The following is a 24956-nucleotide window of genomic DNA, read 5'->3' on the forward strand; positions in this document are numbered from 1 at the left end:
AACCTAGGTCCCTGGAACAGCCTCTTCCTAGAGATTTGATAGCTCCAACCCGGATGATACTCAAAAAGTTGCAGAAAATCAGACAATTCCTTTGAACCTTGTGTTAAAAGTCAGCTCCTGTGGAATTTTATTTAATTACACGTTTTCTCTCCCAGAGGTGCAGGTTCTGGGCTTTTATTGTTTTCTGCTTTTGACATTGTAATCTACTCAGAATTTTCTGCAATTGGGCAGCCTCTAAACTGCCTCAATAAACAAAGAAATACCATGGCTATGTAGATGGATTCGTGTTAGGTGGATTCATGCACAAGAAAGGACATCATGTTCATAAACAGATTCCTAAACCAGTAGATTATTTCAGATAAATGCAATCAAAATATCCAGATGCAAACACTCTCTCTCAAATATCCAAAGGTACTCTCTCTCTCTCTCTCTCTCTCTCTCTCTCTCTCTCTCTCTCTCTCTCTCTCTCTCTCTCTCTGTGTGTGTGTGTGTGTGTGTGTGTGTGTGTGTGTGTGTGAGAGAGAGAGAGAGAGAGAGAGAGAGAGAGAGAGAGAGAGAGAGAGAGAGAGAGAGAGAGAGAGAGAGAGACAGTTGTGTATGAATGTCAATAACTTTAATCTGCAATGTTGTTTAGGCCCAATAAATGTACAGTGAAACAGAATTCAAAAAACAGAGAGCAACTAAAGATCATAGAAATTACCATCCCTCGCCAACAAGTAGGATTGATCCTGCATATTATACATTTTTCAAGGTATATGTGTGCAAGTGTTTGTGTTTTCTTTATTTCCCATCACAGTAACATGTAAAATAAAAATGTCATTGTAGAAAATCAGAATAACCCAGCCAATCCATACTTATAGCCTATTTTATTTATTCAGAATATATATATCTTCCCTGTTCAGAAGGGCAGAATAAGTATGGGTAAGATCACAGAGATCTCCTTTTCTTTGGCTCCTTCCACATTTAGGACTATTTGAGTAGGGTAGGCAGGGGTGCGAATTTCAGATTAACAATTCTGATTTGGAAACCTATCGGTTGCAGGAGTTCTTTATGGGATCATTTTGACATTGCAGTCACATTCGGTGGTCTTGCCCTCTTAAATAGCAGAATATGTAACTTGCAGAGAACAGGACTTGACACACAGCTTGAAACCAGATAAGGTCCTCCCTGTTTGGAAATAAATCACCCTTTGTATCAGATCATTTTCACAGTACTGGGCATGGATTTTACAATGATAGCCTTCCAATCTCTGTTCCAACTGCATGTAGCAGATAAACTGAATAGTTTTCCATTTGTACAGGCAGAATAAATACTGCTTCTTGGGGTGAGTGTGTGTATGTCTGTCTCTCTCTGTGTGTGTTTTAATGTGCCATGCCAGGCATTTCCAAACAAGAAAACAACAACAATGAAGTTTTTCTTTTTCTCTGTAAAGAAATAATCCCTTGTGGGGTGGAGTCTGGGCAACTGAATGGAGCTAGTGGATGTTTAATGGCCGGATGCCCTTCCTGTCGCCAATGAAGAGTTTTGTTCAGCAGATATGTTCCCGTTGCGCCCACACACACACAATACAATATAGGAGATAATACTTAAAATAAAGATAAACCCATAATAAAATCAACATTATATGGAGCCATAGAATTGCAATGGCATAGTCGTTATAATTCGATATCTAAGATAAGCTAACCGTCTAACTGCTTCCGGGGTGGCTGTGATGAGGTCATCCCAGGTGCCTTGAAGTTTCCTGAGGAGACATTCTTGAACTATATGTGTTATAGTTTGTTCTGAAACACCACAGTCACATTGTGGACTTTCAGTCATTCCCCACTTAAATTTTTTTGCCTTAATCCTGGCATGTCCTGTCCTGATTCTATTCAGGTGGTTCCATATTTGGAGGGGGGGAGGGGTCAACTGCATCCCCAGAAGTCGTTTTGTTGGATCTGTGTGATCCAGGGGTGGGTTCTAAACTTTTTTACTACCGGTTCTGTGGGCGTGGCTTATTTTGTGGGTGTGGCTTGATGGTCATGTGACAATTCTTAGGATTTAGCAGAGGTACTGGTCTACCAGGCTTTTAACTGCTTGCAGAGCTGTACTGGTCTATCATTTGTTTTTGGAGGCACCGGTCTACCCATTTGTTTTTTGGAGGCACCAGTCTACCCATTTGTTTTTTGGAGGCACTGGTCTACCCATTTATTTTTGCAGGCATCGGTCTACTCATTTATTTTTGGAGGCACCGGTCTACCCATTTGTTTTTGGAGGCACTGGTCTACCGATTTATTTTTGCAGGCACCGGTCTACTCATTTTTTTTTTTATTATTGAAAAAGTTTTTCAAATACAAATTTTTCTCCCTTTTCCCCCCCCTCCTCCCTAACCCCCCTCACCCCCCCTTCCCCTTTGACTTCTTCATAATAAAACCCAAATTCATAACAGATTATATCATACTTTGCTATCCACTTACTCCATCTCCATATACTGACCCTTTCTTTCTAATAAAATTATCATACCCCCCTTATACTATGCTATAATATGCATTTCAAAGTGACATTCTATTATAACAATATCTAGTAACTCCTGATTTAACATAATGATATTATTATATCTCCCAATTTAACAATTTCCGCTCGTAATCTACCCTTTTACTACCCCCCATACAATATAACATTTCAAAGCATACTTCCACTCTAATACTATTCAATAAATCCCAATTTAACACTTATTCAGTTCAACTACCCATTTCCTTCCCCCCCTTCATTACATACATTCACATCTAAACATAATATCCCTTTTCTTTAAACTAAACATTCCGTAACCTATCCTGTCTCCACCCACTTTCCTACAAAATTACCATAATTATTCTTAATATCTTTATTCTTCTGCCCACTCCCCTAGAAGAATATTCCCTTATGTAAATAAAATCCTAAAAGAAAAAAAAAACTTTTTGCTTATAATCCATATAACATCTTCTGTAATATCCTTCAACTGGATGATAAATTCCATCGCCCATGTTAGGGTAACATCGCATCCTTATTCCAACAGTATTTTCAGAATCTTCAATTACCATCTGCCCCCATCAGTAACGAATATCTTCATATTGGAAGAAAGAAACAAAAAGAGCCCCCAACAACCACCCGAGTGACTTTATAATTATATTCCGTATAATGTTTATGGAGGTGTCTTTTATCCAGATTATACTCATTTGTTTTCTTTTAACACTGATCAGCTGTAGAGCGGCCCTTTGAAGCCCCGCGGCAAGAGTTTAAACAGGTTTTTTTCCCTCTAGCCAATCAGCTGGGACTCAGGAGGCAGCTATAGATTGGGGGTGGGGCCAAATAAAAGGTAAGAATAATGCAATGGGGCCGGGGGGGCAGGGGGCCAGAACCGGTACGGTGATGTCATAACGTCACCGCTACCAGCTTGGCGGAACCGGGAGGAACCTGGAGGAACCCACCACTGGTGTGATCCGTTCGGTTGTGGTTAGTGGTGGGTTGCTCCCGGTTCTGTCCGGTTCTTGCGAACCGGTAGTAAAAGAGGCGGGAGGCTCCGCCCACCCACCCAGACGTCATAATTGATGATCTGTGCATGCGCAGAAGCGCATGCGCTCCCATTGCGAACCAGTAGTAAAGGTAAGTAGAACCCATCCCTGGTTGTGGTTTTTAAAAGTCACCCATCTTAAAGGAAGCTGGATGAGTTTCTGTGTTAATTGAGGAATAAGAAGCTACATGCTTCCAATATTTATCTGCAGATCGAACCAGTGAAATGTACCTGCCCTGTCAATTCACTGGTGGCAGTTTTAATCCAAAATTGCTTGTGCTTTCTTAAAAGCAACATGGCATTTATCTTTTGTGGCTCCCCTGCCATTCATAGGCCAAGTACCTTGTATCTTTGTGCCCTATGATGGACCATCTCTTTCATTCAACCTTGAAGCCCGCTTTCCTTCTAACCAAACCTCTCCTGGTGTTTAGCCACATTTGAGGAGAATAAAACTGTAAAAGCTATGTGATAACTAAATAAATATCTACCTATATATAGCTTCATGCCTAAGGCAGTTTGGAACGCATGGTCTCTGGCCTGATGCCTTAACCACTATACTAAACTGACTCTCATAGAGTTAATACATCTCTGAAAATTACATGCTGGAGACAAAACTACATTGGGAAGCCATCTCCTTCAGTTTACTCCAACAAGGCAATTTTAAATCAGTGTAATGTAGTGTAGAGGTTAAAATGTTGGACTGGGAACAGGAGATCCACATTCAAGTCCACCTTCAAGTGCAGACATTCACTAGACAATCTCTCTTGCCAAGCCCATCATAAATTACTGGGTTGTTGCAGGGAGAAAACTGAAGGGGGAAATACTATAAATGCCATCTTTTGCTCCTGTGGAAAGTCTGGGATGTAAATACGAGAAATACAACATTAACAACCCATTTCAATCTGAATAGAGCTGGAAGGGACCTTGGAGGTCTTCGAGTTGAACCCCCTGCTCAAGCAGGAGACCCTATACCAGGGGCTTCAAACTCAATTTCATTGAGGGCCACATCAGGGTTGTGTTTCAGATAGATGGCTGTCCAGCCTTTTCTTAAAAATCTCCACGGATGAAGCACCTACAACTTCTGGAGGCAAGCTATTCAACTGGTTAATTGTCCTCACTATTAGGAAGTTTCTCCTTAATTCCAGGTTGCTTCTCTCCTTGATTAGTTTCCATCCATTGTTTCTTGTCTTGCCTCCTGGTGCTTTGGAAAATAAGTTGATCCGCTCTTCTTTGTGGCAGCCCCTCAAATACTGAAATACTGCTATCATGTCACCCCTAGTCCTTCTTTTCTGTAGACTGGTCATATCCAATTCCTGCAACTGTTCTTCATTTGTTTTTGTCTCCAAGCCTTTAATCATCTTAGTTGTTCTTCTCTGCATTTTTCCAAAGTCTCAAAATCTTTTTTTGTAATGTGGTGACCAAAACTGGATGCAGTATTCCAGGTGTGGCCTTACTAAAGATTTATAAAGCAGTACTAATACTTCACATGATTTTGATTCTATGCCTCTGTTTGTACAACCAAGGATTGTATTAGCTTTCTTGGCTGTGGGTGCATACTGCTGGCTCAGGTTTAAGTGATCGTCCACTAGGTCTCCAAGCTCCCTCTCACAGTTACTGCTTTTGAGCCAGGTTTTGCTTCATCTGTATCTGTACCTTTGGTTTCTCCAGCCTAGGTATAAAATCTTGATTTTCTCCACGTTAAATTTCATGTTGTTGGATAGGGCCCATTGTTCAAGTCTGCCAAGATCCTTTTGGATCCTGAGCTTATCTTCAAGGGTGTTAGCTATTCCTGTCAGCTTAATGTCATCTGCACATTTGATGAGTTCCCCTTCTATTTCCTCATCTAAGTCATTTATGAAGATATTGAAGAGTACTGTGCCTAAGATGGAACCTTATGGTACCCCACTACTTACTTCCCTCCATGTAGATATGGTACCATTGAATATGGTTAGTTAGCCAGTTCAAATCTATCTGATGGTGATGTTGTCTATCCCACATTTTTCTAGTTTACCAAAAAATTAGGTTGTTGTCTACTTTGTTGAACGCCTTGCTGAAGTCTAAGTATACTATGTCCATAGCATTTTGCTGGTCTACTAACTTAGTTATTTCTAAATGCCCGTCTTGAATTACCTGTCCAGTGTTATTGATCTTGCTTCTTTTTTCTTTTTTCTTTAGAATAGAATAGAATTCTTTATTGGCCAAGTGTGATTGGACACACAAGGAATTTGTCTTTGGTGCATATGCTCTCAGTGTACATAAGGAGAATAATACATTCATCAAGAATAAAAAGATACAACACTTAGTGATAGTCAAGGTTACTAATAAGCTATCAAATCATACTAGGAAACCAATAAAAACAATATAATTGAAAGATACAAGCAATATGGTTATAGTAATAAGTGGGAAGAAATAGATACTAGTAAGGAAGAGAAGAATAATAGTAATAAAGTCTTAGTAAATTACTTGATAGTGTTGTGGGAATTAATTGTTAAGCAGAGTGATGGCATTTGGGAAAAAACTGTCCTTGTGTCTAGTTGTTTTGGTGTGCAGTGCCCTATATAGTATTTTTTTATAGCGTCTTTCTCTGTCATGTGAAGCCAGTTGATATTCAAAACCAGCTTTTAGTCTGCCATCGTATTTTTGATGGGGAATACAGTGAGGAAGTTGAAAATTAGCTGTTGGGATCTATGAGATTCAAATGTGTGAGAAGAGACTTCAGTGAGTCTATCACCCTCAGCATCAGGCTTCTGTCTTTCTAAAAGGGCAGAAGCTCCCCTTGTTTTATAGAGATGATGTCCAATATTTGATGAAGAGTTACCATGCCAATTATTGGATATAATCCCTTGAGGGTTAACTAGTTTAAAAAGAAGAATAAGAGGCACTCTGTTTCCTTCTTAGAGTTCCTTCAATGCCGTTTACTATGTCTGAACCCTCTCTAAGCCATGGTTCCATGTACAATGTATTTTCTAAGATGGGATACTCAATTCACTGTATTTGAGTTCCGATTTATTGAGCAATTCCATCAATATTCCATGATCCTGATGGAATATTCCATGATATCAAAAGCCACTGATAGATCCAGAGAATTAACATAATAGTACACTCTATGCAGTTTCCACAAGGAAGAGTTCATTAATAAGGATAACCACGGTTTCTGCGTTATATACATATTTGAAGTGAGACTGCAGTGGATCCCCATAATTCTATTTTTATGAAATATTTATGGCTGAATGCCTAACAACCTTCTTTAAACACCTTGCTCAAGAAATGGATAAAAGTTAAGCAAATGGGGGATAATTGTCCAAAACCAGGCCCTTCAGGAAAGTTAGTGGCTGTGATTTTCCTTGTGTAAAGAATTGAGAGACAATCCCTGGTCCTCCTTCCCCCCCTCTCTTTCCCTCCCTCCTGAGAGGGATGAGTGAAGAACACTAGGACTATTTTGGAAGTGAAGTGGAAAAGAACATGTTCAGCCAGAAGATCATGCTATTCACTAGTTAGAAAAGAGAAAAAGAGAGAGAGAGAGAAATGCTGTTTTCATAGTCAGGAAGGATACAGCAAAGTTAATACCTGGGCATAATGCAATCAATGACAGAGTAATATTAGATTTTGCTTACAAGCTTTTAATATGATGGTTATCACATTTTATGGTCACGTTCAAGCTGCAAATGGCTAAACATACCAGCAAGCTGTACTGGTGTTGGTTGAAGATTAGACTGTCTGATATATCTTAGAAAATGTGCAGAACAACACAATGGCCAACAGATTGGGAGAAATCAGTCTTTGTGCCGATACAAAAGAAATATTTAACAGACGACAGACACAATATCCTTAAGCTCACAGTCTATCATAACAATGCTTAGGTTCCTCCAATGCCGAAATGTACATGGAGAGGAAGCTGCCAGATGTTCAAGCTGACTTTAGAAAAGGCCAGAGAACACGACACTTTATTGTTGATGCTATTGCTAAATAATTGAGAAAGCCAAAAAAAGGAAGAAGAGTCAATGAACATGTATTTCATTGATGATAGAAAATATTTTGATTGTGTCAACTATGTGAAATTATTTTTTTAAATTTTAATTTAAATCTTTCAACAACGGAACAGTTTTGTTTTCCTGACTTGGGAGCTTCATTTTATGACTGAGTATGAATGGTGGAAGAATCATCAGAGACATTTTTTTTTAAAAAAAAATATACAACTTACATTTTTGGAATTTTCTCTGGCTACCAGCTTGGCTGGTTTCAAAGAAAAGTTGGACTGATCTATAAAAAGGATAAGGATAAGGATGAGGATAATTTTATTTCTATACCGCCCCTCTCCCGAAGGACTCGGGGCGGTGTACAGCCAGGTAAAAACACAATACAAATATCACAATTTAAATTTAAAAAATTATTAAAAGTATTACATTTAAGGCCAATTAACTAAAGAAACCCAAAATTAAAAAATTCCAAATTTAAAACTCAATTTATGAAGCTAGCCCTGCCTGTCGGAAGAGCAGGGTCTTAAGAGCACAGCGGAAAACTCTGAGGTCAGAGATCTAAATCATGGGGCATAATGGTTATTAGTCTTGATGGCAGTATGACTGTCTCATGGCAATTTGCTTTCGTGCAATGTCCCCACATGCGTGCAGCATCAAAAACACATAATCATAATCATAAGTTTATTTGTCAAGCATATATAAGATAACAGGTAAAAGTATAAGCATAATTTGAATACATGAAAAGAGTAAGTAAAAAAGGAATATTAGTACAGGGACAGAAGGCACGCTGGTGCGCTTATGCATGCCCCTTACAATCCTTTTAGGAATGGGGTGAGGTCAACAGTAGACAGTTTAAGGTTAAAATTTTGGGGGTTTGGGGAAGAAACCACAGAGTCAGGTAGTGCATTCCAGACATTGACCACTCTGTTACTGAAGTCATATTTTCTGCAATCGAGTTTGGAGCGGTTTACCTTGAGTTTGTATCTATTATTTGCTTGTGTATTGTTGTGGTTGAAACTGAAGTAGTTGTTGACAGGAAGGACATTGTGGCAGATAATTTTATGTACTACGCTTAGGTCAGACTGAAGTCAGCGTAGTTCTAAGTTGTCTAAGCCCAAAATTTGGATTTTAGTGGCATAAGGTATTTTATTGCAGTTAGAGGAATGGAGGACTCTTCTCATAAAATATCTCTGGATTTTCTCGATTGTATTTATGTCCGATATGCAGTGCGGGTTCCAGACAGATGAGCTGTATTCAAGAATTGGTCTAGCAAATGTTTTGTATGCTCTAGTTAGTAGTACAACATTACCAGAGAAGAAGCTACACAAGATTAGGTTAACAACTCTTAATGCCTTTTTGGCAATGTTGTTACAGTGGGCTCGGGCACTTAGATCTTTAGAAATGAGTCCTCCAAGGTCCTTGACAGAGTGAGGTTCTGCTACAAGGTCATGTCCATCTAATTTGTATTTTATGTTTTGATTTTTTTTTTGCCAATTTGTAAGACAGAGCATTTGTTGGTTGAGATTTGAAGTGATATAGGGTGGGATTGCCCCTGGGTGGGTGGGTGGGTGGTAGCGGGCCGACATGCAGGTCACTACTACCGGTTCTCCTGAACCGGCTGAATACCATCTCTGGTGTTAAATGAAGCTCCTTGAATCGTTGGGCTTGCAACAAGGTCTACAACACTTTTGCTTGTTGGGGATGCTACTTTATCGAAAGAGGAAAATTCTGCTTTGGAAACGTTGAATGTACAGCAGGATTCTCTGTGATTAGCAACAAAAACAGCTGGCAGGTGGCCTCCCACTGGAACCAAAACTGCTCAGAGAAGATTCAAGTCTAAAGAAAGATTTAATTCTTAAAGAAAAGAAAATTCAGCCTAAATGCTCTGGATTATACAAGACCGCCTGGGGCAATGATCTATATAATAGAAAGAGAAAACACCCACAGCCATCTCCAAAATCTTCCAATCCATTCATCTGAGGGTTGTCATGATTGTTAGGGGCCTCCAGTGGGTGACCTGCCACCCCAGATGAGAGGAGCAGCCTGCCCCAGTCACTTGACGACAGTTTTTCGGTTGATTTTCATATATTTTTTTCTTCAGGTCTATTGAGGCAGAAGAATTCAAGCAATTTATTGAATCTTGGGTGCATCATTGTGGATGTTATTCTAGGTTGCCGCCTGCTATCAGAGACAAGGTGATGCATTATCTCTTTTATATAGAGGAGATAATTGGATTGGCAGTTGGATCTCTTTTCAGTATTTTTTTTTCTTTTGATTGGAGAGCAATAGCATCTTTCTGAAGAACCAGACTTGCCTAGAGCCATATGTCTCAGCTCACATTGATTGGCTGGCTTTCTCCTCCTTCCTTCCAGCATCTAGTGTCTCCCTCTGGCTAGTTGTAGCGATGGCTCGCCTACCATGAAGTGCATTTGGCTTGGTGAGTCAATTTTCCTGGCCAGACAAATGTTTTGAACTTGGAAAGGGTCAAAGGTGAGATATCTAGCTGGCATCTCTGATCAAGAAAATTAAGTACGGTCTCTTGTAGAACTGCTGCTGGCAACATATGTAGAACTAAATTGGCCTAGATAGACCATCATGGACATCTTCTTACCAAATTGTCAATCTGAGACCCAAAACAAGCATCGAAACATCTATGCATCCTCTTGTTACGCTGTTCTTAGCAGTTTAAAAGGTGGGTTTAATGGAATACACTGAGGGGAAATATGCATATAAATATGCATTTTGAGGAAAAAAATAAAATTAAATAACAGGATTTTTGGAAAGGGTGCAGTCATAAATAACCAGAAATAAGGAAAACTGTGAAAAGTGATACATAGCAGAGATATACTTTCTAATTCTGCATTTGTTTGAAGATAGGTTAATATTATTAATGATACTGGATATTTTCTGATAATGGGAGGACAATGGCTTGGTTGTTTATCTGTATGAACATGCCTTTTTCTGGTTTAATATTTTAAGGCTCTAATTGCAGCTTCAGACAGCCTTGCTCAATTTTTCCAGCCATCAGACAGGAGGTAAGGTAATGATGGTTTTACAAGGAGAGTGATTTTAGAACATAGAATAACAGAGTTGGAAGGGACCTTGGAGGTCTTCAAGTCCAACCCTCTATTCGATCTGGAGACCCTATACTATTTCAGACAAGTGGCTATCCAGTCTCTTCTTAAAAGCCTCCAGCAATGGGGCCCCCATGAGTTCTGAAGGCAAGCTCTTCCTTCATTAATATTTCTCACTGTTAGGAAATTTCTCCTTCATTCTAGGTTACTTCTTTCCTTGGCTGGTTTGTTTTACATTGCTGGAGAAGAGAGAAAATTTAAATATCATCCTCCACTGGACCTGATGTAGTTGGTTCTACATGCAACGTGGAAGGGAGCAACACTCTTGACCAAGATCAGTTGCAAGGACACATGCTGTCAACCATCCCAACTTGATCGGTTAGTAAGAAAGTCTTTCGGCCCCATTGTTAGACAGAAATACACCAAGTGGTCACAGTAGAAGCAAAGCTGGATCTGGAGTTTTTTCATCCAAAGCATATGGTTAACTTTCCCCTTGGTCCCATCTCCCCCTCTCCCATTATCAACAGGTGTCCAATTAGGTGCTAACCAATTGTTTGGGTAACAGTCCCGTCTGTGCGGTCTGGCTCGTTCTACATTTCTTAGTGTGGCCTTGGAATGGTGGTGGTTCTCATGGGATGGCACGATGCATAATTTTGTTTCCTCATGCTAACCCTCCCCTTATCCCACCCTGACAATCCTCCCACCCCCATTGAGCATGACAGGCTGACAGCAGGCTATCCATGGCGTAGCAGGATGGCAGTCCTGACAAATTCCCTAGCTGAGAGGTGTACAAACTTTTAATCCAGGGTTATAATATGAAAACAACTTGAGGAAGCCCTCCCAAGGGGTGCACCAACGGCAGGGACTTCTGGATTTGCCTCTTTACTTTCCACAAAGTCATCTTTATACTAGCTGGACGCCCGTGCTTCACTACAAAATTATGTGATCGGGTGTGATAAATTGACACTTAAAGTCTGAAACTTAATGTAGAATGTGTAACTCTGTAACATCAGAGCGTGTCAATATAAGGCAACTGGCAGTTGGAACAGAGGGGGAGGGGGAGTAGAATGTCCCAGCCCGCAGGCCAGATGAGTCACATGCTGACCATGCCCATGCCTGGTTTAGCGAAGCGGTAGCATCAGAGCATGTTAATATAAGGCAACTGGCAGTTGGGACAGAGTTCTTTTCAGGTGGGGAGGGGGAGTAGAACATCTAATTCCTTAGCATCAAAGCGTGTGAATCAGCGGTGGGTTTCAGCAGGTTCTGTCTACTTCTGGAGAACTGGTAGCGGAAATTTTGAGCAATTCAGAGAACCGGTAGTAAAAATTCTGCCTGGCCCCGCCCCCATCTATTCTCTGCCTCCCAAGTCCCAGCTGATCGGAAGGAAATGGGGATTTTGCAGTAACCTTCCCCTGGACTGGTGAGGGAATGGAGATTTTACAGTATCCTTCCCCTGCCACACTCACCAAGCCATGCCACGCCCACCAAGCCATGGCCACAGAACCGGTAGTAAAAAATTTTGAAACTCACCACTGGTGTGAATATAATATTATATATGAAATACTAATGATCTGATGGTCATTTTGAAAAATTTTCTTAGCGAGCACCTAGAAGCCAAGAGGAACATATGTGCCAAATTTCAAGTTTGTAAGCTTCACTGTCCTGGAGATTTTGAGTAGTATTTGGCTTTTATATATATAGAAAATTCAGGGCACCCTCCCAGTGTTGTATATGATTTTCCTACATGTCGGTGGAAATATACAATATGGTGCAAGTTCTTGTATTTCTTCCACAATCAGAAATACAGAATTATTATATTTTCTTTGATGACACATACTGACTGTTTTCACAAGCCACAATATGTAAATCTACACATGGTAATGTGAAAATCTGAGTTTATGTCAGCATTCTACATGGCTTAGATTGGCCATGGTTTATCAAAGAAACCCTGCAAATATAAAACATAGCTTGGCGTAATGTATGAACCGAGGACTCAAGGCAAAGATCTTTTGTAATCGCAGAATCCCATGTCTGTCCTGTGCTAACCGTTGTTCCAACTTTAGTTCTTGTGTTACTGAAGCAAATCGCTGTCAATGTGTTACATTAGAGGCTAAAATAGGCTTCTGGGCAGGAATTTGAATCTTCTTCTCCCAGCTCCAGGCTCAAACTTTTCCAAAACTGCCAAGAAAGGGTATTTTTAAAAACACAGAACAAGATATTTATAGGAAATATGCTTTCTTACCATCGTTGGACAGGGGGGTGGGTTTTGATGTTGTGTTAACGGAAGAAGAGAAATGAGAAGTGACAATGCTTTGTAACAAATTACTGTCAATCAAATCCTTCATACTGGAATCTGGATAAGATTGTTGAAATGAACTTTATCTCCTGACAATTCAGATGAAGAAACTATTCACTTTGGAAATGCAATTGGGGGGGTAATTTTTCCATTTCTGGTGTGCTCTGTGTAAAGCATCCAGTTTCAGACCAGTGTTGATCCAAGTTTTTTACTTATTATGTTATTTATAATATACTACACTATATTATAGTATAGTATATACAGTATATAATATATATACTATAATATAATATACTATACTTCCTCTCAGGAAGATAAATCTATCTCAGCATCTACTTCTGTCGATGCAGAAGTAGATGCTGCAAATCTATTGCAGCATCATTGAGAGTGTCCTGACATACGGTATTCTTGCATGATATGGGAGCAGCTCTGTAGCGGACAAAAAAGCTCTACAGAGAATCATTAAAACTGCCCAGAATATCATCGGACTCCAGCTACCAGCCCTGGACGACATCTTCGAATCTTGCTGTTTGAGAAAATTGCATAACATTCTCAGAGACTCTTCCCATCCTGCTTACAATCTTTTTGGACTGTTGCCTTCTGGCAGAAGATACAGAACAATTAAAACTCGGACCACACATTTTCTGAATAGTTTTTATCCCAGAGCTATCATTGCACTCAACAATGAACTAAAGGGCCACCATCAGTGAGCTGTTGGACAGCATTACTTGGTCTGTTGTGTGGATGTTTGGGTAGTTTAGGGGTGGGGAATTGTGGTGGGTGGGAGTGTGTTTTGGGATTGTTATGTGTGTTGGACCTGGTCTTTGGGTGTTAAGTGAATTTCGTTGTATGGGTATACTGTGTATACACGTACAATGACAATAAAGTTATTATTATCTGTGAGATGCTTAGAATAGGGATGCACCCTTAGATTATTCCAGAGGGAATAGGACCATCATGTTGAGTCCCATTTGGGGGATCTTGAATTTATTTAAGCCCCATAATACATGTCATAAACCCTGTGGATGCTCAATGCACCTGACCCATCATATTTTTTGAGTGTCGCCTTCAACATACCCAACAAACCCTGGTGTAACTATTGAGCACACAGAAGTTTCAGGCCACTAATTTAGTTTATACAATGTCAGGCTTAGAGTATGAAAAACTGGAGGTTTTTAAGACGAGATTGCACAACCATTTGTCTGAAATGGTATAGCACTGCCATCCTGTTATGCCATGGATTGCCTGCTGTCAGCCTCCATACTCAATGGGGGGGGGGAAAGGGGGAGGATTGGCAAGGTGGGGGAAGGGGAGGAATAGCATGAGGAAATAAAAGTATGCAATGTGCCATCCTGTGAGAGCTGCTGGCCAGTCCAAGGACACACTAAGGAATGTAGAACAAGCTGGACCATGAAAAAGGGACTGTTACCCAAACAATTTGTTAGCACCTAATTGGACCCTTGTTGATAATGGGGGAGGGGGAGATGGGACCAAGGGGAAAGTTAACCATATACTTTGGGTGTGAAAACCCCAGTTCCAGCTTTGCTTCTTCTGTGACCACTTGGTTTTAATAAAATGTATTTCTGGGCTACAATGGGGTCCAGAGTCTTTCTTTTCTAACCATCAAGTTGGGATGGTTGACACCATTTCCCCTTGCAACTGATCTTGGTCAAGAATGTTGTTCCCTTCCACATTGAATGCAGAATCAACTACATCAAATTCAGTGGAGGGTGATGTTAAAATTTTCCCTATTCTCCAGCAATGCCAATTAAAGATGAGCTGAGAATGGTGCAGTGGTTAGAGTGCAGTATTGCAGGCTACTTCAGCTTTGCCTGGTCAGCTGCATCTCTGGGGCGCAGGCCCACGGCTTGTATATCTTTATTGATGGTGTCTTGCCATCTCTGTTTTGGATACCACCGAGATTGCCGGCCATTGACTTTTAGTTGGTAGGTAGTCTTGGCCACAGTGGAAGGTGCTGGTCTCTGGACAATCCAATCTCTACCCAATGTAATAAATCACTACAATACTATCTGCAACAGATAACCATGAAGACTTTGGGTTTTTAAAAATAAAAATGTCTAGTCAAGGCTGTAGCCTCTTGGGTATAAGCAATGGTGGGATTCAGCCAGTTTGGGAAAACCAGTAGTTTTCTTTTTTTTTTAATTTGATTTATATGCTGCCCTTCTTCGGAGACTCAGGGAGGCTTACAATGCGTTAAGCAATAGCCTTCATACTTTTGTATAATTATACAAAGTCAGCTTATTGCCCCCACAAACTGGGTCCTCATTTAACCTACCTTAGAAAGGATGGAAGGCTGAGTCAACCTTGAGCTTGGTAAGATTCGAACCTGCAGTAATTGCAGGCAGCTGTGTTAATAACAGGGTGCTTTAGACCACTGTACTACCAAGGCCCTTGGTTAAATTGTTAGTTAAATTGTTGGCTTGCTCTGCCCCTTCCCGCCCCTTCCAGGAGTCCCCACATGCCCCATTTTGGCTCCCAGGTAAGTGCAGGGAGGCCTCCTAGGCCCAAAATGGGGCACGAGGGGGCGGCGCGTCCCCCCTGTGGCCCATTTTTGCTCCGGGGTGTGTGTGTGCAGGAGGCCAAGTGCTACCTTTCACACACCATGGTCACACACACCATAGCCATGGCCACCCAACTGGTCCTTAGGGCAGAGAACCAGTTGTTAAATTATTTGAATCCCACCACTGGGTATAAGGTCTATAAAGTTTTCAGAGCATGGAAGTGTGCACAAGTGTCAACTTGCATCTGATTTTAAATTGGGAGGAAAATTGATGGAAGTCTATCGGGAAACTCAAGCTCCATAATAGAGTGGATAATTTTTTTTAAAATTAGAAAAGACACTTATACATTGTTGCTGTGAAAACCGTAGATTGTGTCCAGCAACTCAGAAGGATTTGTAATTGCTTGTTTGGGAGTCAAGGATCCAGGTTGGATTGGCACTGTCATTTGCTGAGATGCTTGCAACAGAGTCTGATATTTTTGTAGGGATAATGACGTTATTCTTGGGTTAAACAGTTGAAGAAGGACTGATCAAGAGGATAGGAAGGGTTGCAATGTAAATTTACCAAAGTAGTAAAACATTCATTTAAACATGTGAAGAGATAGGCTCTGATTCTCCATCTCTCCCATTGTCCAAACATTAGTGATGCACGTTTTTTGAAAATGAACTTATAAGCCGGTATGTTTCCCTTCCTCTCTTCTTGCACAATAGCTGTATCATCATTTGAAATTGTGTTAAGTAAGTGAATTAAGTCTGCAAGAGATTAATGTACACTAAGCAAGCAGCTGAAAAAAACATTGGTGCAGGTAGTAAATAAAGTAAGACGCGTGTCATTCTCCATCTATTACACGATATCTGCAATTGCTCTGCAATCATATGGAAGCAAACCAGTGCATTGGCTAAATGAGTGGAAATTATACTGTCCAACTTTATTTTTATTTATTTATTTATTTGTCAAGAACGTATTTGGTAATAAGTATAAGCATGGATTGGATACATAAAATAGATACAAATAGAAGAAACTTTAGGACAGGGACGGTAGGCACGCTGATGCACTTATGCACGCCCCTTACACATCTCTTAGGAATGGGGTGAGGTCTACAGTAGACGGTCTTAGGTTAAAATTTGGGGGGTTGGGGATGAAATCACAGAATCAGGTAGTGCATTCCAGGCATTGACCATTCTGTTGCTGAAGTCGTATTTTCTGCAGTCGAGTTTGGTGCAGTTTACCTTAAGTTTGTATCTATTGTGTGCTTGTGTATTGTTGTGGTTGAAGTTGAAGTAGTCATTGACAGGTAGGACATTGTAGCAGATGATTTTATGTACTACGCTTAGGTCAGACCGAAGGCGGCGTAGCTCTACATTTTCTAAGACCAAAATTTCAAGTCTGGTGCTATCACTGTTTCCTTTTCAGTTCTTTTCCTGGATGTCAATGATATGGGGAAATAAAACCAAGCAACTTTGAAGCACAAGTCAGTTTCTCTGAACTGAGCACCAGCGGAGACTGAATTCCATGGCACGGGCACCCCATGTGTCCAAAGCAGAATTCCAATTGCATCATAATTTAGACCTACTTTTTTTTTTAAGACAGCCTTATGCCTGGCAGATAGAAAGTTGCAGACTTGCTAGCCCACTGAATGTGTAATCTGGATAAATAATCAGGTTCCCATGGCCACCAGTCATTCAACCCCGTGGAATGAGGTTATTTGCCTCCCCAACAACTCAAGGCTAGCCAGGATGGAAGTTTTGCAAATCACACTGCACATTAAAGAAGCAACTGAGTGAGTGGGGAAACAAGGAACATCCCGTAGAGAATACATTTTAATCCGAGGAACTGCAATAAAGTTGTCAGAGCATTTCAGCAGAGCACCTGCTTTGCATGCAAAATGCCCCAGATTCAATTCCCCAGGATCTTCAGCGAAGGCTGGAGAAAATCATGGCTGAAACTCAAGAGAGAGGGGCTACCTCTCAGTGTCAAAATTACTGAACTATTTGGAGCTACCTTCTAACCCGGTTGAAATATTGCCGAATATTCCTATTTGTTTTCATCATGGTTTGCTGAAAAACCTAAGTTGGCTGAGCTCACATCACCAAATGCCCCAGTCAGAAAATGCTATGCTTCATCATGCATTGTAAGAAAAGATGTGTTCTTAACTTTGAGAAAAAAAGCTGCTTTGAACAGGAGCAGCCTGAAATCTTGCAAACAAGTCCCTGGTGCCCAGTGGTCTGTTGATTACTATTACTACTTGATTAGAGCCATGGTGGTGTAGTGGTTAGAGTGCAGTACTGCAGGCTACTTCTGCTGATCACCGGCTGCCTGCAATATGGCAGTTCCAATCTCACCAGGCTCAAGGTTGACTCAGCCTTCCATCCTTCCAAGGTTGGTAAAATGAGGACCCAGATTGTTGGGGGCAATAGGCTGACTCTGTAAAACTGCTTAGAGAGGACTGTAAAGCACTATGAAGCAGTATATAAGTCTAAGTGCTATTGCTATTATTATTTATAATCCACAATGGCTGACTTCACCTGAAGTTCACAGTAAACCAGAATTAACTATGTTTGTGTGTATATAAAACTTTGGGTCAGTTTGATCCCTTTGAGTTGGTCTTGAGTCCTGGTGATTGTGTGGACAAGTCCCTGCAGTTTTCTTGATAACATTTTTGGAAGTGGGTTGCCATTGCCTTCTTTTTAGGGCTGCGAGAAAGAGACGGGCCCCAGGTCACTAGCTCACTTTGTGCCTAAGGCAGGATTAGAATTCAGTCTCCTGGTTTCTAGCCTGATGCCTTATCCACTATATCAAAATGGCTGTCTGATTAAGTAACTTTCACAAGTACTGTTGCTAATTCAAATGTTCTCCATTCTACAGCTGTGCATCTGATTTCTGTTTCCTAAGTGAACTTTGCATTTGTACCAGTCCAGTTTCATTCTCTTCTTAATAGGCCATTTGTCTTACTTATCAAGATTGTTCTCAATTTGATATCAGATTCTTGTTATTAGGCCACCCATCCAGTTACCTGCAGATTTGCTAAATGTTCTTACTACCACATAATCCAACTCATTGCTGGGGGGGGGAACTCGGGGCCCAGGACTGAAGTTGATGGCATCTCACCTTCAGTTTGCGAGAAATCTTTGGTGCACATTGATTGTCATGCAAGCCAGCCCACATCAAATTAGACAGAGATTGAGACAGAGTGACTGACCCAAGGTCACCCAGGTGCTTTCCATGCCTAAGACACAACTGTAATTGAACAAACTAGATCTTTAATTGGCACACTAAAATCTTACTAGTTTCCTCCTTGTTTTGTCTGGAAGGCTGTTGGTAGAGCTTCCTGCACTGAATCCAATTAGATAATTAGTTCCTGCTTTTGCCTTAACTGGGCACCCCATAATCCACTAGAGTCTAGAGGATTATTATCTAGAGAAAAGAAGGGCTAGGGATGACATGACAACCATATTCCAGTATTTGAGGGCCTGCCACAAAGAAGAGGGGGTCAATTTATTTTTCCAAAGCACCAATAAACAGTGGATGGAAACTCATCAAGGAGAGAAGCAGCCTAGAATTAAGGAGAAATTTCCTAACCGTGAGAATAACTAAGCAGTGGAACAGCTTGCCTTCAGAAGTTGTAGGTGCTTCATCACTGGAGGTATTTAAAGACTGGACAGCCATTTGCTTGAAAAGGTATAGGGTCTCCTGGTTGAGTAGGGAGCTGGACTAGAAGACCTCTAAGGTCCCTTTCAGCTCTAATCTGACCAACTAGCAGTCACGGAGAATGAGCAGGTGATAAAATAGGCAGTCAAAGTGGGCTGGACTTAGATCTCTTATGGGCATGCAGGGAGTTGTGACTTATAACTGTTTGACTCCTCCTTCCCTCGGGCTCAGCCTGGTCATCACCTACACTAGTTGCTTAACAATATCCTTCTTCTTTTCTTCCTCTTTTATCACTCCTTGCTAAGATATAACCTTCCCTCACTCATACTTAAATTATACCAGGGATCAGCAACCTGCAGCTCTGGAGCCACATGTGGCTCTTTCACACCTCTGCTGCGGCTCCCTGTCACTCAAAATATGCGTCACAACCGCCAATGTGTGACACCCACCAGCACACAATTTATTGAGCTTTTCAACCCCTGGTAGGCCAACCATGGATAAATCCAAGAAAAGGAAAGTTTCAGAAGAAAACAGAACATTTCATTCAAGTATGCTAGTTTTGTGGCTGCTCAAGAAATAATCAGGCACGGGAAGGATTTTGTGGCTCCCGGTGTTTTCTTTTCTGTGGGAAACGGGTCCAAATGGCTCTTTGAGTGTTTAAGGTTGCAGACCTCTGAACTATACAATCTAAACAATTGTGGAATTTGAGATTAAGGAACAATAAAACCTGTCCAATAGAGGCAGCCCATATGGGTGGATTTGCCATGGCTATCTTTTCCTGCCGCTCCCTGTGCCTACAACGGAGTAAGCATCCAAAATTGATTAATAAAGCTCAGCTAATTTTAGTCATTCTGATATCTGGATATCTGTCCATCTTCTTTTGGAATCCAAACAATGGCCACCTCCACTGGCAATGTGAATTCAGTTTCCTTGTTTCTAGCCTTATGCCTTTAATCACTACACCAAACGCACAAACACACTCACCACAACATGAAATCAGCCAGCCCAGGCATAGCCCACCTATACTAGGCTGTAAGTAACTTTTACTATCAGCAGCCCATTCATTTTATTTCCCTGCAATGTTTACTCTCCTCCCCATCCCACCAAATGGACAAAGAGGTGGTTTTTGTTAACGCTAGTCTCATTATGAATAGACGGACGATTAGAGAGGAGACCGTGATATGTCTAAGATTTTCACTCAGTTTCCATTTTGCTCTCGTTTTTCTTACTTTAGAGAAGCACAAAAGGTAAACAACGTTTTGTGTAGGTGTGAAGTATTTTTTAATGTTAAAAGTTAGATCATCTGTAGGGTGTATTTCAGTGGTGGCGAACCTTTTACTCAGCAAGTGCCAAACAAGTACGTGCTTTGTGGGCTTTGTGTGCGGCATTCCATCCTTGCTAACGCGCGGTTCCTCCCCATGTGCTGTGTGTGCAACCGCACCATCTGCACATGTGCACAGCTTTTGCACGCACCCCACTGTGCGCTGCATGTGCAACCACACCATCTGCACGTGCGCACAGCTTTTTGCGCGTATGCCCCACCATGTGCTCTGCATGCAATCGCACCATCTGCACATGCGCGCAGGTTTGCGCAGCTCCCGTGTACTGCACATGCAATCACACCATCTGTGCATGTGTGTGGTTTTCTATCTGCACATGCATGCGCTGTGCACCGGTACTCTCATGCGTATGCGCAAATGCATGCGCATGCGCAGGAGAGCTCTGAACACCAGTTTGGTCCCCTGAATTGTGCACATGTGCACCGGAGGCCCGAACACTATCTGGGGCACGCACACATGCACAGCTACAGGTGAGTTGGGTGACAGTTCACGTGCCCAGAAAAATGGCTTTGCGTGCCACTTCCAGCACATGTGCCATAGGTTCGCCATCACAGGTGTATTTGTTCCTGCTTCATGGTTTGATCATGGAGAAACATGATAGGCCATCCTGGTCCTGAGTCTCCATGTGACTTCCTTGTGCCGGCTACCTTCTCTTTTCTCTCTTCTCTTTTCTCTCTTCTCTCCTCTCCCTCTCCTTCTCCTCTTCCTTCTCCTTTCTCCTTCTCCACACCCACTCCTCCATTCCCTTGCCTTCCCTTCCCTTCTTGCCCGGCTAGTGATTCAGAAGGTTAAGTGTTTTTTCCGTATCAGGGAAACCTGGTCTACTCAATTATGGGACAGAGCATACTGCTTCCATTTTTGCCTTTCAGCCCCAATCCATGAGCCTTCGCAGGCAGTTGCTTTCATGACAAACTATTTGTGTTGATTCAGAAGATTGTTCCAAAGTTCTCTGCTTTATATGGCTTCTTCATGATCTTGGTGGAGGTGTTTTTCCATTATGCCACTACCCTTGTTTCCCCAAAAATAAGACGCTGTCTTATATTTTTTTGAACCTCGAAATAAGTGCTTGGCCTTATTTTTGGGGAGGTCTTATTATAAGAGCCAAGGTGGCGCAGTGGTTAGAGTGCAGTACTGCAGCTACTTCAGCTGATTGCTAGTTCAGCAGATCAGCGGATCAAATCTCACCAGCTCAAGATTGACTCAGCCTTCCATCCTTCCGAGGGGGGGGTAAAATGAGGACCCAGATTGTTGGGGGCAATATGCTATTTAGTATACTGTCTTTGGTGTAAACCGCCCAGAGTCCTCGGAGAGTGGGCGACATAGAAATATGACAAATAAATAAATAAATAAATAAATAAATAAATAAATAAATAAATAAATAATAAATTTGGGACACATGGAGCAAGAGCCTTGGTAGTACAGTGGTCTAAGGCACCCTGTTATTAAGCTGGTTATTAAGACCAGATGCCTGCAATTACTGCAGGTTCGAATCTCGCCAAGGCTCAAGGTTGACTCAGCCTTCCATCCTTTCTAAGGTAGGTAAATTGAGGACCCAGTTGTGGGGGCAATAAGCTGACTTTGTATAAATATACAAAAGGATGAAGGCTATTGCTTAGCACATTGTAAGCCGCCCTGAGCCTCCGGAGAAGGGCGGCATATAAATCAAATTAAAAAATTAAAAAAAAAAAAGATGGGGCTCCTCTTGCCGTCTTACCTGATTTCCAGATCTGTGTTTAAATATTTTTGGGGAGGGCTTATTTTGGGGGGAAGGCTTATTTTAGTGCATGCTCTCAAAAGCCGATTGGGCTTATTATCAGAGGATGTCTTATTTTTGGGGAAACAGGATACATACCGTAGTAGTACCTTCAATAAACCACCTGTAGCTTGTTCTAATGACAACCTCCTGTGAAAAGGAAGAGGAGAGTCTCTTTAGGAGGATGGGAAGAAGCACATATAGAAATAGGAGAATGTGCATAGGCTTCAGAACCTAACTTTCCCTCCCCAGACTCATTATTCACAGTTTGACAAGGGAGCAGAATCCCTTTAAATAATGAGAGTCACTGCTCTACTCCTCTCTCAAGATAATCCTTTGTGAGTAAATTTGCCACCTCATTATAATAAACGTCTGTTCCCAAAGTGTATTGCACAGTTAATGACTTGATCTATGATGGGGTGAATCTCTCTCTTTTTCTCTCCCTTTGAATGATATTATTCCTAGGATGCCATCATAAAAAAAAAAAAAAACACAATTAGACAAAACTGGGTGGGGAAGTGAGAAACTCTTTTTCATGGAATGGAATGGAATGGAATGGAATGGAATGGAATGGAGTAGCAATAGCACTTAGACTTATATACCGCTTTACAGTGCTTTGCAGCCCTCTCTAAGCAGTTTACAGAATCAGCATATTGCCCCCAACAATCTGGGTCCTCATTTTACCGACCTCATTTAGCGAAGGATGGAAGGCTGAGTCAACCTTGAGCCTAGTGAGATTTGAACTGCCAAATTGCAGTCAGCCGGCAGTCAGCAGAAGTAGCCTGCAGTACTGCATTCTAACCACTGCACCACAGTGGAATGGAATGGAATGGAATGGAATGGAATAGAATAGAATAGAATAGAATAGAATAGAATAGAATAGAATAGAATAGAATAGAATAGAATAGAATAGAATAGAATCTGAAAGGGACCTTGTTGTCTTCTAGTCCAGCCCCCAGCTCAAGCAGGAGACCCAGGAGTGAAATGCTCCCAGTTCGGACCAGATCACCCGATCCGGTAACGATGGAGGCGGGTGGTTCGGAGAACCGGTAGCAAAAATCCCTGCCCCTCCCCATGCCCAGCTGAGCTGCACAATCATCAGAGGCTTTTTTTTTTTATTTTTAAAAGCATTTTTTCTACAATCTCTTTGGTGGAAAAAATGCTTTTAAAAGTAAAAAAAAAAAAGCCTCTGATGATCGCACGGCTCAGCTGGGATCGTCAGAGGCTTTAAAAAAAAAAAAGAAAGCCTCTGCCAATCAGGCAAGTCAGCTGGGATCGTCAGAGGCTTTTAAAAGCATTTTTTTACAACCTCTTCAGCCGAAGAGGTTGTAGAAAAAATGGTTTTAAAAGTTAAAAAAAAAAAAGTTGGCCATGCCCACTCAATCATATTACCCCACACACACACACACCAAGCCACGCCCACAGAACCGGTAGTAACAAATTTTACATTTCACCACTGAGGAGACCCGATCCATTTCAGACAAATGGCTATCTAAACATTTCAGGCAAAACATCCAGTGATGAAGCAGACACAACATCTGAAGGCAACCAGTGTTCCACTGGTTAATTGTTCTCACTGTTAGGAAGTTTCTCCTTAATTCCAGATTGTTTCCCTCCTTGATTAGTTTCCCTGTCTTCTGGTGTTTTGAAAAATAAGTTGACCCCTTCTTCTTTGTGGCAGCCCCTCAAATACTGGAATACTGCTATCAAGTCACCCCTAGTCCTTCTTTTCCCTAGACTAGCCAAACCCAAATCCTGCAACCGTTCTTCACATGTTTTAGTCTCCAGGTCTTTAATCATCTTCATTGCTCTTCTCTGAACTTTTTCCAAAGTGTCCACATCTTTTTTTAGCGTGGTGACCAAAACTGCATGCAGTATTCCAGATGTGGTCTTACTAAGGTTTTATAAACCCTGATTCTAATATTTCTTGTGCCTTGTCATTTAATCATTCCTACACAGGAGGTTTTTAAGAAGAGATAGGACAACCGTTTGCTCAAAATGGTATAGGACAGTGGTGGCCCTCTCTGTGGGCTGTTGCTTCAGCCCAGCTCCATTGTGTTTCTCCCACAGGGGGGAGAGAGAGAGGGAGGGAGAAAGAAAGAGAGGGAGGGCAGGAAAGAGAGAGAGAGAGAGAGAGAGGGAGGGAGGGAAAGAGAGAGAGAGAGAAAGAGAGAGGGAGGGAGGGAAAGAGAGAGAGAGAGAGAAAGAGAGAGGGAGGGAGGGAAAGAGAGAGAGGGAAAGAGAGAGAAAGAAAGAAAGAAAGAGAAGGACAGGGAGGAAAGACAGAGATGGAGGGAGGGAGAGAAATGATATTACAAAAGTTTTTATTTTTTAATTTTTGCTAAATGTAATCTTTCAAAAGCAGAAAAAAATGAAGGGGCATAAAAGTGCATTTATCACGTTTTTCTTAGAACAATTAGCTGAACGCTGCCTTGTTTATCATTATTTTAGGTAGTAAAACCTCGTTATTCAGGCTAAATAGCCATTTTGGCACTTTGCGACAAGTAAGTGGATTTTGGTTTGCAGTTTGGGCACTTGGTCTCTAAAAGATTCGCCATCACTGGTATAGGATCTCCTGGTTGAGCAGGGGGTTGGAATGGAAGACCTCCAAGGTCCCTTCCAACTCTGTTATTCTGTTATTCTCTTGATGTCCACTAGAAGCCTTGGGAGAAATCCTAATGAAGTAGAATTGTAGATCACACAGCAACTTCCATTTTAATCAAATGAATGTAAATAGAATCGCATACCCACTCACTGATCCCTGGGAAGGTCAGGGCTTGGAAGGGAAGGACAGTCTGGGACATTTGAGATAAATGT

The sequence above is a fragment of the Pantherophis guttatus genome, chromosome 3 (assembly GCF_059756535.1).
Source record: "Pantherophis guttatus breed Tessera chromosome 3, ASM5975653v1, whole genome shotgun sequence".
Lineage (NCBI taxonomy): Eukaryota > Metazoa > Chordata > Lepidosauria > Squamata > Colubridae > Pantherophis > Pantherophis guttatus.